Source organism: Medicago sativa, chromosome 6 (genome assembly GCF_051527215.1).
Source record: "Medicago sativa cultivar Bolivia chromosome 6, Bolivia_mono, whole genome shotgun sequence".
Lineage (NCBI taxonomy): Eukaryota > Viridiplantae > Streptophyta > Magnoliopsida > Fabales > Fabaceae > Medicago > Medicago sativa.
Window position 1 is genome coordinate 16,010,466 of NC_140754.1, and position 17,801 is coordinate 16,028,266.

General features: G+C 29.1%; 1 long non-coding RNA gene and 1 pseudogene across 3 annotated transcripts; both read left to right on the forward strand.

Moving 5' to 3' along the window:
* Positions 1 to 1,996: 1,996 nt before the first annotated feature.
* LOC146913217 (uncharacterized) lies at positions 1,997 to 11,365 on the forward strand. Of its 3 annotated transcripts, none has more exons than XR_015013347.1 (5): positions 1,997 to 2,133; positions 2,272 to 2,348; positions 3,694 to 3,944; positions 9,985 to 10,076; positions 11,076 to 11,365. It is a non-coding gene; the product is annotated as an uncharacterized LOC146913217 (long non-coding RNA). The 3 variants fall into 3 exon arrangements; XR_015013349.1 differs by having other exon boundaries at positions 3,853 to 3,944; XR_015013348.1 differs by lacking the exon at positions 9,985 to 10,076.
* On the forward strand, positions 5,443 to 6,870 carry LOC146913218 (uncharacterized; annotated as a pseudogene).
* Positions 11,366 to 17,801: the final 6,436 nt, after the last annotated feature.

Genomic DNA, 17,801 nt, shown 5'->3' on the forward strand with positions numbered 1-17,801 from the left:
AAATTCAAATAATTCAGTTTTTTTTATACGAATAGAAAAATTGAACTTTTTGAATTTTAAATATCTTTCATTTATTTGATATAAAATACTTCAATATTTGTTTGTTTCCATCTTTTTTTGGTTTATTTGTTTCCTTTAATTAAGGGTTATAATTAACGCTGTTATTTAATTTGTTTTCTTTTTCCTTCTCATCCACCAAATGAGGTATTTTCATTCTTAATAATTAAATGAGACATGTTAACCTTTATGAAATCATTCTAATTTAAATTAAATGACATATTAATTACTCTTAAATTGTTTTATCATTATTATCCTTAATAAAAGGAAAAAAAAAAGAATATTTGTGAACTATATAAAATTATTAAGTATACAAATATATGAAACTTTCGTGTTAATATAATTCATTTTGGCTTGTTAATAATACCAAATACGTGAAACTTAGAAAGAAAAAAAGAAAACAAAAAGAAAAAAGACACGACATTGAGACAAAAGATTGAAAAGAATACATTTTTTTTATTAAAATTGTGCATGGAATTGCTTGCAAATGGAGGTTATTTATAATACAATGTAGATAGCAAAATTAACAATATTTTTAATAGTCCCTGAAAAAATTTATTTAATAATAACTATCTAATTGACAAATCAAAGGAGAAAAAAAGTCATATATTGATTGTCAAATAAATGAGATGAAATGACACTTTGTCAAAAAAATAAAAAATAAACCATGATTATTGATCAATGGTTGATTGAAGCTTTTGATACATTCTATTGAAGAAATTATGTTAAGTGAAAATCCGTCATAGTAAAACATGATGAAGTTTATAGATGTCTTCTTAAAAGAAAAGGTTTGTCCAAATTAGATGATGTGAACCAATTGTATGCAACCTTTAGGATGATGTTTAACATATCTGGACATGTCTGGAGATGTGTTTAAAAGCATCAATTATGATTCATCAAATAAGAGTTCATGTGTAATATATCATTTGTGTAAGACAAAAGTTCATAAAATAAATATAGATAAAGACTAAATCAATTTATTGAGATTAGTTTTTCGACATATCAATTCATTAAAAATATTCAATCACCCTAAGGTATCTAAACTCTAACATCTTGATTCTATATCAAATACAAAACATTGTCTTGACTAAAAATTATATTGTTGATGTTGAACGTCTTGAAGTCGTAGAATGTAGACACATGCTCTCCAATGGGACCCTGAGAAAGTAGCATCAACAATTAACAATTAGATACAAATAAAAAAGAAAATCAACCCTATAATCTACAAACAAATGGTTAAACTTCTATCTTTTAAAACACATAAAATACTTGTTATTACAAAATAAAAATTATGGGGGAAGAGACACATGAAAATAATGAAAAACAAATTGTCTATATATAGGGGAAAAAATCAAGGCATGATCAATTTTGATTGGTTGATGAAAACTAAATTAGTCATGGTTCATCTTGATTGGCAAATAAAAAGATGAATGAGTCATAATTCAATTTGATTGGATGATAAGAAAGCATTAAATGAGATGAAGAATGTGAAGATGCCACATGTACTCTTCAAAAAAAATTAAGGCAAATATATATAATAAAGATTATCGACCATTGTTAGAATTTATGATAGCACTAATTCATGATACACATAGTTATGAAATTGATCCAATGTAGAACTCACCATACACATAGTTAGAGGAGAAACACTTGTGTGGACCAGGACCAAGAATTTTGGTTTGGTCACACACAAAGAGAGAAGAGAGAGAAGAGAGAGAAAATGGAGAAGAGAGAAGAGAAGAGAGAGAAGACAAATTCTTGTGTGTGTGACCAAACCAAAATTCTTGGTCCTGGTCCACACAAGATTTTCTCTAGTTAGAGACAAAAAGAACTATTTAGCAAACAGTAGTTATGATTCGAACCATACAAAATCATCACCAACGGTTAAATTACTTTGATGAGTAACGGTAACAAGAGTACCACTTTAAAATCAAATCAGCAACACCACTATAAATAATCACCAACCTTGCCATTTTCATCACAAAATAAATCCCTTCTCCATTTTCATATCATAATTTAGTATTGAAGTATTATATTAGGTTAGTTAAATTTAAATGCGACATGGAGTTAATCATGGTACTAATTTATTTAAGTTGATTTTACAGTTTTGTATATCTGATGGTTAATTTTATTTTACATAAAGTTATTCAAGAAAGTTTTAATTTCATCTTTCTAGGTTTCAATAATTATTCACATTTTTTTTTCTTCTTTCAGGATTAAAATAAATCTTGGACTGAAAAGAGCTTTTTGAGTTCACTAGCTTCTGCAATGCAAAATATTCTTCATCTAAGGTACATACATTAACTGGATAATGCTATGTTATAAAAATATCCATGATTTAAATTAATTATTTTACTTTATGCTAATGCTGTTTGCAATTGTCATGATCATTCAATGATTTGGGTGTGTTTATGGTTATATCTTCACATGAATACTTATCTTTCGTAACTAGTAATTTTGATCTTATAAAAGATTGTTTTAGCTAAAGAACGAATTTATGTGTTATGGTGCATTCAATCTTGATTTAAATTTTTAGTCTAGATCAGATTCTCCACTTTCCTACGTAATTTATTCCTAATTCTTCGATATTAATAATACTAATAAGAAACAAAACAATGACAAGCAGAGTGATGCATATAAGAAAATATTTAGCCATTTTGAAAGTATTGATAAATATTCTGATAATGATGTAAAAATTATGTATGAAAGTGAAGTATTTATAGAATAGATTTTGTAAAGTGTCAGTTACTGTTACTGTTAATGTTACCGTTATTATTACCGTTGATTTTACTGTTCATGACCAACCCGTTGGTCAATGAATAAAATATAAGTGTGTTTCATTATTTAAGATTTTGATAAATACAATAACACACTCATAAGGAGACCTCACAAATGACAAACAAATATCATTTGTGAGGTGATTGTTCCTTACGAGTGTGTTATTGTATTTATCAAAAGCTTATATGGTGGAACACACTTAAAGTATTTTATTCATTGACCTACGGTCATGAACAGTAAAATTAACGGTAACAATAACGGTAATAGTAACGGTAACAGTAACTGACACTTTACAAAATTCATTCTATAAATACTTCACCTTCATTCATAATCTTCACATCATTCTCAGAATATTTATCAATACTTTTAAAATGGTTAAATGTTTTCTTATATGTATCACTTTATTTGTTATCGTTATTGTTTTGTTTCTTATTAGTATTATCTATTAGTATTATCGATATTGAAAATTTAGGAAAATGGTACAATGTATCATTCACTTTCCACAGTTAGAGACAAAAATCACTATTTAGCAAATAGTAGTTATGGTTCGAACTTTACAAAATCAACGGCTATAATCATCCATCATCACATATCATCCATCATCACATCAGCAACACCACTAACGTTTCTTTCTTCTTGCCATTTCCATATCTCATTTTCATCACCGTTTTGCTCCTTCTCGCAGCTTTTGTTTATAGTACATGGTAATTTTCAGATTATTATCTCAATTTTAAACAAATTAAGATTATCTCAATTTAATCATAGTACTAATTTAAGTTGATTTTACATTTTTGTCTATCCGAATGGTTAATTTTCTTTTTATTAAGTAATTAAGTGGCTAATAATTTATCTTTTCAGGTAAATAAGTGGGATGTTCGAATCTCTGCATATTACATATATTATGTAACATCTCTACCAATCAAGCTATGTTCACAGAGACTCTTACATAAAGTTATTCAAGAAAGTTTTAATTTCATCTATTTAGGTTTCACTTATTCTATTCATTTTTTTTTCCAGGATTAAATTAAATCTTGGACCGAAAGGTTTGTGTTCTGTAATGAGCTTTTGAGTTCACGAGCTTCTACGATGCAAAATATTTTTCATCTAAGGTACATACATTAACTGGATGGTGCTATGTTATAAATATTTTTATGATTTAAATTAATTATTTTACTTTATGCTAATTCTGTTTGCAATTGTCATGATCATTCCATGATTTGGTTGTGTTTATGGTTATATCTTCACATGAAATACTTATGCTTCGTAACTAGTAATTTTGATCTTATCAAAGATTGTTTTAGCTAAAGAACGAATTTATGTGTTCTGATGGATTCAGTCTTAATTAAAACTTTGGGTTAATCTTGATTCTGGTTCAGATCCAATCGTTCACTTTTGGTCCCCTCATTTAACTTTATTTAAGTGGATGTGTCGACATATGACATATGCCAATTATGTCATTCTTTTTAGGGTTAAATATGTTTTTGGTCCCTATAAATATATCAATTTTTCATTTTAGTCCCTCTAAAATTTTCCTTCAACTTTTAGTCCCTATAAAATTTTCAATCACTACTTTTGGTCCCTATTTTTAAGTTAATTTTAGTATTTTTTAATAAAATTGTGCAAAAATGTGTAGAATATTGTAAAAATATTTCCCAAAAAAAATTAGAATTTTTTAACAAAACATAAATTTAATATGAATTTTTAACCATAAAAAATATAAAAATTCATATTAAATTCATGTTTTGTTAAAAATTCCAAATTTTTTTGGGAGAGATTCTTATAATATTATGATTTTTTTTTGCAAAATCTTATTCAAAAATATGAATTCTACATATGAGTTTACTTTAAAGGAGGGACCAAAAGTGAAGATGGAAAATTTTTGAGGGACTAAAAGTTGAAGGAAAATTTTAGAGGGACTAAAATGAAAAGTTGGTATATTTATAGGGACCAAAAACATATTTAACCCTTCTTTTTATATATGATTTTAGCTCCATGTTGCATTTAAATTTAACTAAAAAAAGAAAGAAAGTGATACTCCCGTACCAAATTCAATAAAAAGTGATTAAATTAAAATATAAAATAAATTAGTAAAATTCATTTAAAAATAAATTATGAAATATTTGTTACAGGTAATAAATATCTTAAAATTAACATAAGGAAAACTTTTTAACCCACTTAATATAAGAAAATTATATGTCGTGGAAAATCAATTTATGCCATATCCTTATTGTCTGCCACCTCACCGGATTAAAGATAAATGAACTCTAAAAATTACTTTATCTAACTAAATGACAAGAGTCCTTAGAAGATATTGCTGATGAAGAAGAGGAACAAGAGTCCTTAGACCTCATCATAAAAACCCTAAAAAATAAAGCCTTGCAAATCAACCCAAAAACCCAAACTAATCAAATTCAAGAGACAAGCGATACACAATTCCATAACAACCATACTACCCAATTTCAATACACTCCAGAGTCTAAGTTCCTACATGTTATCCAAATGGAACCTGAATTTTATGATAAAAACCCAAACAAAGTTTATTCAAAGATTTTTCCTCCAAAATTCCACCACAAACCTATAACCTTTAATAACCTTTAATAAAACCTATAACCTATAACCTTTAATAAAACACAACTATTTTATGAATTTATCCTGGTAGATTCATACTCAATTAACATCATAAAGATGTAAAGATGCATCAAACATAACACACTCTACAATCCAAATTCTCAAAATTCTCACGCCCACATCTTTTGGGCAAAATCCAAATAAAACCAAAAAAAATTCTTAGGCCTTTGATCCCATTCCATTGACTACAATTGAGATTATGTCCTACATGTTATCCAAATGGAACCTGAATTTTATGATAAAAACCCAAACAAAGTTTATTCAAAGATTTTTCCTCCAAAATTCCACCACAAACCTATAACCTTTAATAACCTTTAATAAAACCTATAACCTATAACCTTTAATAAAACACAACTATTTTATGAATTTATCCTGGTAGATTCATACTCAATTAACATCATAAAGATGTAAAGATGCATCAAACATAACACACTCTACAATCCAAATTCTCAAAATTCTCACGCCCACATCTTTTGGGCAAAATCCAAATAAAACCAAAAAAAATTCTTAGGCCTTTGATCCCATTCCATTGACTACAATTGAGATTATGTCCGAGCTTGGACACATATCTTTTGCAAACAAAATAAAGGCAGCAAACATTCTTGGCTGATATACTTCAAATATGGGGTTAACTATACCTTTCCAAATTAGTTCCTTCGATAGTGGGACTACTTTGGACCAATTCATCAAATATTTCCTTCTGAAGCCCAAGAAGGATTTCAAGTGTTTAATAAAAGGTTCTGCAAAGACCTTAACAATCTTCCAATTGAACAAAACTTCTTCACCAAATTCTCTTTAACATGTATATTTTCATGACAATATAAATATGGGCAAAACTCAAATGTTTTGCTAATGCTACAAAAATAGGCTTTTGTCAAGTGGTGGCCCCGTTTTGATACCTTAAAAGCAACGGGAGAAAATGTCACCATATGGTTCAAAACTAATCCAAAGTATTTGCAGGTTGCAGATCCTGAAACTTGTAAATTTTTCAATTAAAGAGTTAGGATTACAAAAAAGAAAGAAAAAAGGGGAAGGAAAAGCAAGATCTACCTTCCTCCTCATCACCTACAACAATTCATGTTCAAATGAAGACGACTGTTACGAAAATCATCATTACAAAAATAAAAAATTTATTACTTTGTATGGTAGCGGAAAACCGTTCAGTTTTGAAATAGTTTTGGTACTTACTTGAACTGTCGAAACAATGCCTCTTATTTTTTATATTTAAAGGAATGTCATTCCATGTTAGAAGGCACACTTTTTTTATCATAAGTTTAGAGAGAATCTGAGCTTCAGAATTCTCCTTTGTAAGTTTTCTTCAATCTTTCATCAATCTAATACAATCTCAACTTCTTTCTTTAATCAGTTCTGTTCGGCTCTTCTGCGTTAGCCTTCTTTTTTATTTGTTTATGCTGTGATTTATTTGTGCTTTGATTTGTTAATACAATCTCAATCTTTCATCAATCTAATACAATCTCAACTTCTTTCTTTAATCAGTTCTGTTCGGCTCTTCTGCGTTAGCCTTCTTTTTTATTTGTTTATGCTGTGATTTATTTGTGCTTTGATTTGTTAATACTAAGTTTTATGGAAGGCTTAACCTTCACTTTTTTCTTTGTGTTTTGAAATAAAGTGGAGGTTTAGCCTTCTATAAAACCAAGTTTCAATAAAGTAAACACAAATAAATCAAAGCATAAACAATGAAAAAGAAGTCTGAAACGCGACAAAGCCAAACTGAATTGATTAAAGAAAGAAGAGAAATGTAACCAATTGAGATTGTATTAGATTGATGAAAGATTGAAGAAAGCTTACAAAGGAGAAATCAGAAGATCAGACTGCCTTTCTAAAACTCTTTAAACTTGTGATAAAAAAGTGGAGGTTTAGGCTTCTATAAAACCAAGTTTCAATAAAGTAAACACAAATAAATCAAAGCATAAACAATGAAAAAAGAAGTCTGAAACGCGACAAAGCCAAACTGAATTGATTAAAGAAAGAAGAGAAATGTAACCAATTGAGATTGTATTAGATTGATGAAAGATTGAAGAAAGCTTACAAAGGAGAAATCAGAAGATCAGATTGCCTTTCTAAAACTCTTTAAACTTGTGATAAAAAAGGGTGCCTTCTAACATGGAATGACATCCCTTTAAATAGCAAAAAATAAGAGGCATTGTTTCTACAATTCAGGTAAGTACTAGAACTATTTCAATAGTGAACAATTTTCCGTGTTTTTGCGAAATAAAATAAATTACAAATATTGCTATAGTAAAATGTTGCTACTATAGCTACGGTATAAAGTAATAAATTATTGATTTTTGTAATGATGATTTGCGTAGAGTCGTCTGTTAAGTTGATTGGTGAATAGATTATGTAAAAGACATGAATCTGCTGTAGATGATGAGGAGGAAGGTAGATCTTGTTTCAAGATGTTAAGGACACATTGTAGATTTTCTACAAACTCATCCTCAAATGACGAGGCTGCCAGGGCAACTATAATCATAGCTCTTTGATTGAGAAATTTACAAGTTTTCGGATCTGCAACCTACAATTATGTTGGATTAGTTTTGAACCATATGATGACACTTTCTCCCGTTGTTTTTGAGGCATGAAAGCAGAGCCACCCTTGACAAATGCTAGTTTTTTCATTGACAAAACATTTGGGCTTGAGTTTTGCCCATATTTGTATTGCCATGAAAATATCCATGTTAAAGAGAATTTGGTGAAATACGTGAGAACTTACCAAATAGGTCTCGAACTTAATTTTCTTGCTTGCTGTATACTCCCTATATTTTTTTCTTTTGATGTTTTTGGACTTCAATTTTATTTCAAAACATTTGATGACTAAATGAGTTATGACTCTTGACAATCACAATTGAATTTAAAGATGTGTTAAAGATTATACAACTGCCGAGGTAGTAATAAGGTTTACTTCAACTACCCATACATATTTAAAACTATATTCATACTCCATAACTATAAAAACACAACATGGGTAAAACTACTCAACTCATTCCCACTTTAAATCCCCTATGGAAGCAACTCAAAAAGACACATATGAAGTAGTTTTACTCGTGTTGTCATTTTATAGTTGCATGCATGTATATGAAGTATGAATAGTTTTAAATATATATGAGTAGTTGAAGTGAACCTTATTACTAACTCGACAGTTGTATAATCTTTAACCCATCTTTAAATTCAATTGTAATAGTCAAAAGTCATAACTCATTTAATCATCTTATGATGTATTTTTCAATAAGAGTAAAATTGGATAAAAAATATTAAACATCCTAAAACATCAAATATTTTGAAATAAAGTTGAATACCTAAAACATCAAAATAAAAAAAATGGAGGGAGTATAAGATAGGAGGGAGTATACATAAAAACACTACAATAACATTTAAAGGTGAAATTCCATCCTAAGGAATACTGCAATAATCAGACCACTAAAACTATAAAGTTGCAAGTTGGTATTTGTCACTTGTGATATGTTTGCACCCCAACGTGGCCTTACCCCTCTTTTACACCATCCTAGTTGTCACAATTAATTAATTATAAAATAACATGCCCATGCTATGTCAAACAAGAAAAAAAAGAGAGAAAAATAAATTGAATACCCTCTCTCTCTCTCATCCCGTTCGCTCGTACATGTTTGAAGTTGTCGATGCATTCTCTCGTTGTCGAATTATGTCTGCACTGATTCTGTTGAAGGTGAGCTCCATCTTCTTAATTTCAGAATTAGAATGGGATTATGAGTATTTGTTTAAAATGAGAAAAGGGGCAATGTCACAAATTAGAAAACAAACTTCACATAGTCAAAATATCGCATTTGAATGAGATAATGAATCAATTGATATAAATTTTAAAAAAGAAAATAAATATGTAACTCATATTAAACTGATGTCAATCATATTATTTTTGCCGTAAATACAAATAAAGTCATGACATTTTTCCTTAATTTTAAAGAGTAGAGTATTGTCGATCATCATTAGAATTAATTAATGATACTTTTAAGCATTAATACATGGTATATCACTTATGAAGATGGTCCAATGTAGCATTCACCTTCCATAAAGTTAGAGACTTCCTTCAAAAAAATAAATTTAGAGACAAAAATCACTAGCAAACAGTGGTTATGGTTCAAACCTTACAAAATCATCACCAACGGTTAAATTACTTTGATGAGTAAGGTAACAAGAGTACCGCTTTAAAATCAAATCATAATCAACAATAATCAACATCAGCAACATCCACTCTTCTTGCCATTTTCATCACAACAAAAATCCTTCTCCATTTTCATATCATAATTTAGCATTGAAGCATTATATCAGGTTAGTTAAATTTAAATGCGACATGGAGTTAATCATGGTACGAATTTAAGTTGATTTTACAGTTTTGTATATCTGATGGTTACTTTTATTTTACATAAAGTTATTCAAGATAGTTTTTTTTTTTTTTTTTTTGGTTACAAGATAGTTTTAATTTCATCTTTCTAGGTTTCAATACTTCTATTCACTTTTTTTTTTAAGGATTAAATTGAATCTTGGACTGAAAGGTCTGTGTTATGTAATGAGCTTTTGAGTTCACTAGCTACTACAATGCAAAATATTCTTCATCTAAGGTACATACATTAACTAGATAATGATATAAATATTTTTATGATTTAAATTAATTATTTTACTTTATGCTAATGCTGTTTGCAATTGTCATGATCATTCAATGATTTGGGTGTGTTTATGGTTATATCTTCATATGAATACTTATCGTTCGTAACTAGTAAGTTTGATCTAATCAAATATTCTTTTAGCTAAAGAACGAATTTATGTGTTCTGGTACGTTCAATCTTGATTTAAAATTTTAGTCTAGAATAAGATTCTCGAGTTTTCTACGTAACTTATTCCTAATTCTTCAATATTGATAATACTAATAAGGAACAAAACAATGACAAGTAGAGTGATGCATATAAGAAAATATTTAACCATTTAGAAAGTATTCATAAATATTTTGATAATGATATGAAAATTATGTATGAAGGTAAAATATTTATATAATAGATTTTGTAAAGTGTCGGTTACTGTTACTGTTACCGTTAATGTTATCGTCATTGTTACTGTTCATAACCGTTGGTCAATGAATAAAATACTTTTGTGTTCCAATATCTAAGATTTTGATAAATACAATAACACACTCGTAAGGAGACCTAACCAGTGACAAACAAACGTCTCCATTTTGTGTTTTGTGGTTTAGCTCAAGAGTCGGTAAGACATTTGTTTGCCACTTGTGAGGTGATTGTTCCTTGCGAGTGTGTTATTTATTGTATTTATCAAAATCTTAGATGGTGGAACACACTTAAAGTATTTTACTTATTGACCAACGATCATGAACAGTAAAATTAACTGTAATATTAACGGTAACAGTAACTGATACTTTACAAAATTCATTCTATAAATACTTCACCTTCATTCATAATCTTCACATCATTCTCAGAATATTTATCAATACTTTCAAAATGGTTAAATGTTTTCTTATATGCATCACTTTACTTGTTATTGTTAAAATATATTAAAGTGTAGTGTATATTTAATTTTTTATGTCTCATCCCAATCCTTTTATGTTTCAGATCATCATGTTTTATGGTAAGAGGCGGCAGATATGTAGCTGAATGGATTATCATCAAGTACATGTTCGTACCGGCTGCAGATTATTGTTAAGGGTTCAAGTGTTTACTAGAAGAATGTATTGAAATTCTAAGATTAATGTATCAGATGTACGAACTTGTATAGATGTTTATATTCATTTTTAGCTTTTATGTTGTAAATGTTAATGTATCCGGTTCTAAGTTAATGCACGTGCTAAGTATTCTAAACACTCTTAGTACGAGTATTGCATAAAAGGTAAGGTGATATAGAATCTCTTTGTCCAAGACCCCTCCCAAGAATTAATGAGTATGAGGCCAACTTCATCCTTATTGAGAAAAGAATGGAGTACTAAGCTGAAACAATACAAGTAACACCAAAGTCTAATTTGGGCATTATAACCTTTAACTAAGACTAAGTCAATACTAAACTTTTGACCAGACTATACTTATTTTACGACCGAACTCCAGATTATTAGAATCTCATTCCCTTAAAAACTGACGGGTTAACTAAAAAAAATAAAGAGAAAGAAAGAAGACGAAACTTTTTTCTTTTTTTCTTTTTTAGCAAGAAAGAAGACTAAACTTATTGATATATAGCTTGAGTTCCACCTCACCTCTTTGTCCAATTCTATTACATTTATTTTCACTTATTTCAGTACGTAGTTCAATCAAATATTTCTTGATTGCTGAAAAATACTTTCTTTCAACATAATAAATTTAAATTCAATGTATCATTAGGTGGTGTGCTTGTTAACAAATCAAACACTTCATTTTAATTATTAACATAAAGTTGCAAAATTTAATTGAGAAACTAAAATTCTCTCCTGAAGTATAAAACTCCAAAACATAATAAAAGTAATGAGAAAATTAACCAAAAACTATTTTATAAATAAACGACCTTTTATAAATAAAGTATTAGTTCAATTGTTAGTTAAAAAAAATGTAGTTCAAGTGGTAAGGAACTTGAGTTTTTTAAGGGTTTGGTCTTTGACGTCCCTTGCAAATGAATAAATTAAATTTGATTGGAGGGAAAAAATCTATTCAAGTTATGTGTCCAACAAATTCACTAATGAAGATTAATCACCTTTAAACGTCGGTGAATATTTTATACCTTTAATATGATAACAAAAAAAGGACCCTTAATATACAAATATTATTAAATCATTAACTTTTTTTTTTTTAGATAAAATGATATATGTATCGTTTGTGTAAACTAATTTTACAATTACATTGTAAATCCAAAAAAGATTTACACTACACGGATCCTGAAGAAAAAAGTTTTTTTAACAAAGAGAGGAAATGAAGAAAAAAATAATATTAAAGTTTATTGAAATCTTCAGTTCTTGAGAAGCCTTTGAGGATCATTTAATAATAATTCAATATTTTGCGGTTATTTTCTAAATTATAGTTACAAAATTGACTTATGTTACAATACCATATTGTCATTGGATGTTATTGTGAGTTCATCTCCATCAAAGTTTTCAATAAATTTAAGTTACGTAAAGTTTTAAATAAATTTAAGTTATGTAAATTATGGTTATAAATAATATTGATGGGTAAACCTCTCCTTCATCGCTAATGCCTACAAAAGACTCAGTTCACCTCTTCCATTGACTACTACTATCATCAAAGACAACCTCTCCATCATACAACCTCTTTAATCTTCAATATGTTTATTTTCAGGATTAAATTAAATCTATGATTGCAAGGTTTTAGCTCTATTATGAGACTTGAGTTCAACAGCTTCTCCAATGCAAAATATTCTTCATCTAAGGTATTTATTATTCCATCCACATCTTGCTTTGTGTCATGCTACATACATTAACTTGATATTATTGTTACCGTTAATTTTTGTTCATATGACTGTTGGTCAATGAGTAAAATATTTAAGTGTGTTTCATCATCTAAGCTTTTGTTTGTCACTTGTGAGGTCTCCTTACGAGTGTGTTATTGTATTTATCAAAAGCTTAGATGGTAAAACACACTTAAAATATTTTACTCATTGACCAACTTAATGACCATGAATAGTAAAATTAACGGTAACAATAACGGTAACAGTAGCTTTACAAAATCGTATTATATAAATACTTCATCTTCATTCATAATTTTCATATCATTATCAGAATATTTATCAATACTTTCAAAATGGTTAAATATTTTCTTATATGCATCACTCTACTTGTTATTGTTTTGTTCCTTATTAGTATTATCAATATTGAAGAATTATGTATCACTCACATTCCACAAAGTTAGAGACAAAAATCACACTATTTTGCAAACAGTAGTTATGGTTCGAACTTTAAAATCACTAACGTTACTTTCTTCTTGCCATTTTCATCACAACAAAAATCCTTCTCCATTTTCATATCATAATTTAGTACATTTTTGTCTATCTGAATGGTTAAATTTTTTTTTTATCAAATAATTTAGTGGCTAGAAATTCATCTCTTAAGGTGAATAAGTGGATGTCTGAACCTCTGCATATTTTATACCTAACAACTGAGCTAAACTTAGAGAGACTCTGAATTGTTAATTTTATTTTACATAAAGTTATTCAAGAAAGATTTAATAAATAATTTAGTGGCTAGAAATTCATCTCTTAAAGTGAATAAGTGGATGTCTGAACCTCTGCATATATTATACCTAACAACTGAGCTAATCTTAGAGAGACTCTGAATTGTTAATTTTATTTTACATAAAGTTATTCAAGAAAGATTTAATTTCATCTATTTAGGTTTCACTTATTCTATTCACCTTTTTTTCTTTCTTTTAGGATTAAATTAAAGTCTTGGACTGAAAGATTTGTGTTCTGTAATGAGCTTTTGAGTTTCACGAGCTTCTACGATGCAAAATATTTTTCATCTAAGGTATTAACTGTATAGTGCTATGTTATAAATATTTTTATGATTTAAATTAATTATTTTACTTTATGCTAATGCTATTTGCAATTGTCATGATCATTCATTGATTTGGGTGTGTTTATGGTTATATCTTCACATGAATACTTATCTTTCGTAACTAGTAATTTTGATCTTATAAAAGATTGTTTTAGCTAAAGAACAAATTTATGTGTTCTGGTGGATTCAATCTTAATTAAAATTTTTGGGTTAATCTTGATTTTGGTCCTTATAATTTTAAGTGAATTCGGTTTGGATCAAATTCTTCACCTTTGGTTCCCTCGTTTAACTTTTTTCACATGAATGTTTTGACCTGACATGTTCTTTTTATATTTTTTTTTTAAAACTCAACGTTGCATTTAAATTTAACTAACCTAGTAGAATACTCACGTACAAAATCCAATAAAAATGATTAAATTGAAAGAAAGAAACAAATCTCTTTGCTTCTTTAAAAAAAAAAAAAATCATCTTTGAACACCCCTCCAACAACATCCTCTAAGCCACTCTCTGTTTTTGCACCCTTTGACTAAATCTTGGCTAAAAAAGAATAGCTTATAGAAGACATTATCAAGCCTTGCTCACAACCAATCTTCAATGCAAATCCACCAATGTTTGATCACTCTCTCAAAACACTGTTTCTTGCAAAATGGTCCAGAAGACCATTAGCTGAAAGCAAAACTTATGACTATGAGGATCTACAAAGAAAAGAAATCAAGCTAGTTTAAATAGTTCAACCATTTGGATGGACGAAATTTCTCCAAATCGAGGAAACTGTCTATCCCAATGTAGTAAGAAGCTTCTATTTCAGAAATTCAGTTGCATGAGAAGAATTTAGATTTTCTCCCATATACTCTTCATTTCTTTCACCTCCACTCCCCCTGCCAATTATTTAAACGATTACTATAACAATATAGAAAAACGAGACCTGCACATTATTTATGATCACAAAATAAAATAAAATCAAACTTGCATATAATTCATTAGCGGCCCAAAATAGGAAAAATCATTTTTGTTAAGAAACTCGTTTCTTTTCCTCCACCGCTCATTGCAAACCTTGTAAAAAGTGTTGGTATCCCTCCAATCTTTGTCTTTGAAGATTTTCTTTTTTGACTTCCGGTTACATTTATCTTTTCAAAGGAATTCAGTTGTTGTTGCGTCAGTTCTAGTTGTCTGTAGCAAATATCCACACGGTTCCTTGCAACATTTTCAAAACAAATAGAATACACTTCCACATATTTCATTCAGGTTTGCTTCTCGCATTCAAGGAAAAATAAATCTTCCTAATGAAACCAACCTTCGCGACCGGACCGCGCATAAGGGAACCAATACACATGTGAAACATAAAATATTAATAAACTGGATTACTGTTAGAAGTTGAACTATTGTTTAATCTTCGCGATCAGTGCTAGTTACAATGATGATTATAAGCTACTACTGATCTATGCTAACTTTTGTGCAACTAATTCTCACCATAGTATTGCTTTTAGAAATAATAAAAGAATAATTGTATCAAGCCTTTTGACGATATAGGAAAGAATTATTATCCAAAAAGAAATGAAATAACCGATTTAGAAACTTTTGTAAATAAAACTAAGAATACTAGAGTTAAATAACCCTCAAAAACCAAAACCAATTAGATTCTTTGAACCCGAAAAGATTGAAAGTGATATTGATAAATTATAAAATCAAGTAAAAGATCTTAGTAACTAGTTACAGTTAGTTATACAATGTGTTTAAGACTGTTCCTTAAATAATATATACTCTTAACAACTACCAATCTAGATAAATTATCAAATCAAGTAAAAGATCTTACTAACTAGTTACAGTTAGTTATACAATGTGTGTAAGATTGTTCCTTAGATATTATATAATCTTCACCTGTCATTGCCTGAAGCATCTTTGGGTAGTTTCTCGAAGCAGTTTTGTTCCTAAAAAGTTCCTCTGTTTTATCCCTCCACCCCAACATCAAAGGATATTTACATGGGTTAGCAAAATGATGATATTGCGAAGGCATTGAAAATGCTCAAATGTAAATGACTAAAAGAAAAAGAAAAAGAAAAGCATTTTTGTGTTGTATCCCTCCACCCCAACATCAAAGGAAATATAGATGGTTTTGTATGCCTATTGATAAATGTCTTACCCATAGAGCATATGAAAAAACCTTCAATGTTGCAGATTGACTAGATTTCAACTTCTTGCTTACTTCTCCCATTGAAACTTTGAGGGTAGCTATCACGGCTGTCCCAAGCGTAACTATTTATATTATTAATTCTAGAAAAGATAGATAAAAAGACTGAATAGAACCAAAAGAATTAGAGCAAAAAAGGAGAGTTCCTAGTAAATACAAGAGGTAGGCCTTCACATATACCACTAAATTCTCATCAGAAATATTTTTAGTGGTACCCATTCATGGGCACATGTGTCAACATGGATGTCCCTGCAAATATTTCTGATGAGAATTTAGTGGTATATGTGAAGACGTACCTCTTGTATTTACTAGGAACTCTCATTTTTTGCTCTAATTATTTTGGTTCTATTCCGTTTTTTATCTATCTTTTCTAGAATTAGATAATATATATAGTTACGCTTGGGGGGCAGCCGTGATTGCTACACTCAATGTTTCAATGGGAGAAGTAAGCAAGAAGTTGAAATCTAGTCAATCTTCAACGTTGAAGGTTTTTCATATGCTCTATGAGTAAGACATTTATCAATCGGCATACAAAACCATCTATATTTCCTTTGATGTTCGGGTGGAGGGATACGACACAAAAATGCTTATCATCATTTTCTTTTTCTGGTAGGAATTTGCATTTAAGCGTTTTCAATGCCTTCATGATTATCATCATTTTGCTAAACCAGGTAAATTTTCTTTGATGTGTTGGGGTGGAGGGATAAAACAGAGGAACTTTTTAGGAACATAACTGCTTCAGGAAACTACCCAGAGATGCTTCAGGCAATGACGGGTGAAGATGTAAGTTTCCTACATCTCAAAGGTGGATTGGTACTTGTTAAGAGTATATAATATCTAAGGAACAATCTTACACACATTGTATAATAAATTGTAACTAGTTAGTAAGATCTTTTATTTGATTTGATAATTTATCTGGATTGGTACTTGTTAAGAGTATATAATATCTAAGGAACAATCTTACACACATTGTATAACCTACTGTAACTAGTTAGTAAGATCTTTTACTTGATTTGATTATTTATCAATATCACTTTCAATCTTTTCGGGTTCATAGAATCTAATTGGTTTTGGTATTTAAGGTTTATTTAAATCTAGTATTCTTGATTTTATTTACAAAAGTTCCTAAATCAGTTATTTCATTTTTTTTTGGATAATAAATCTTTCTTATATTGTTAAAAAGGATTGGAACATCTATTCTTTTATTATTTCTAAAAGTAATACTATGGTGAGAATTATTGCACAATAGTTAGCATAGATCAGCAGTAGCTTATAATCATCATTATATCTAACTCTCTAAAGTTTACTAATACAAGGTCTGATCGCGAAGATTTAGCAATAGTACAACTTCTAGCAGTACTCAAGTTTATTAATATTTTATGTTTCACAGATGGATTGGTTCCATTATAATCTGTCTGACCGTGAAGGTTGGTCTGGTCAGGAAGATTTATTTTTACTTGAATGCGAGAAGCAAACCTGGATGAAATATGCGAAAGTGTATTCTATTTGTTTTGAAAATGTTGCAAGGAACCTCGTGGACATTTGCTAAAGACAACTAGAACTGATGCAGCAAGAACTGAATTCCTTTGAAAAGATAAATGTAACCGGAAGTCAAAAAAGAAA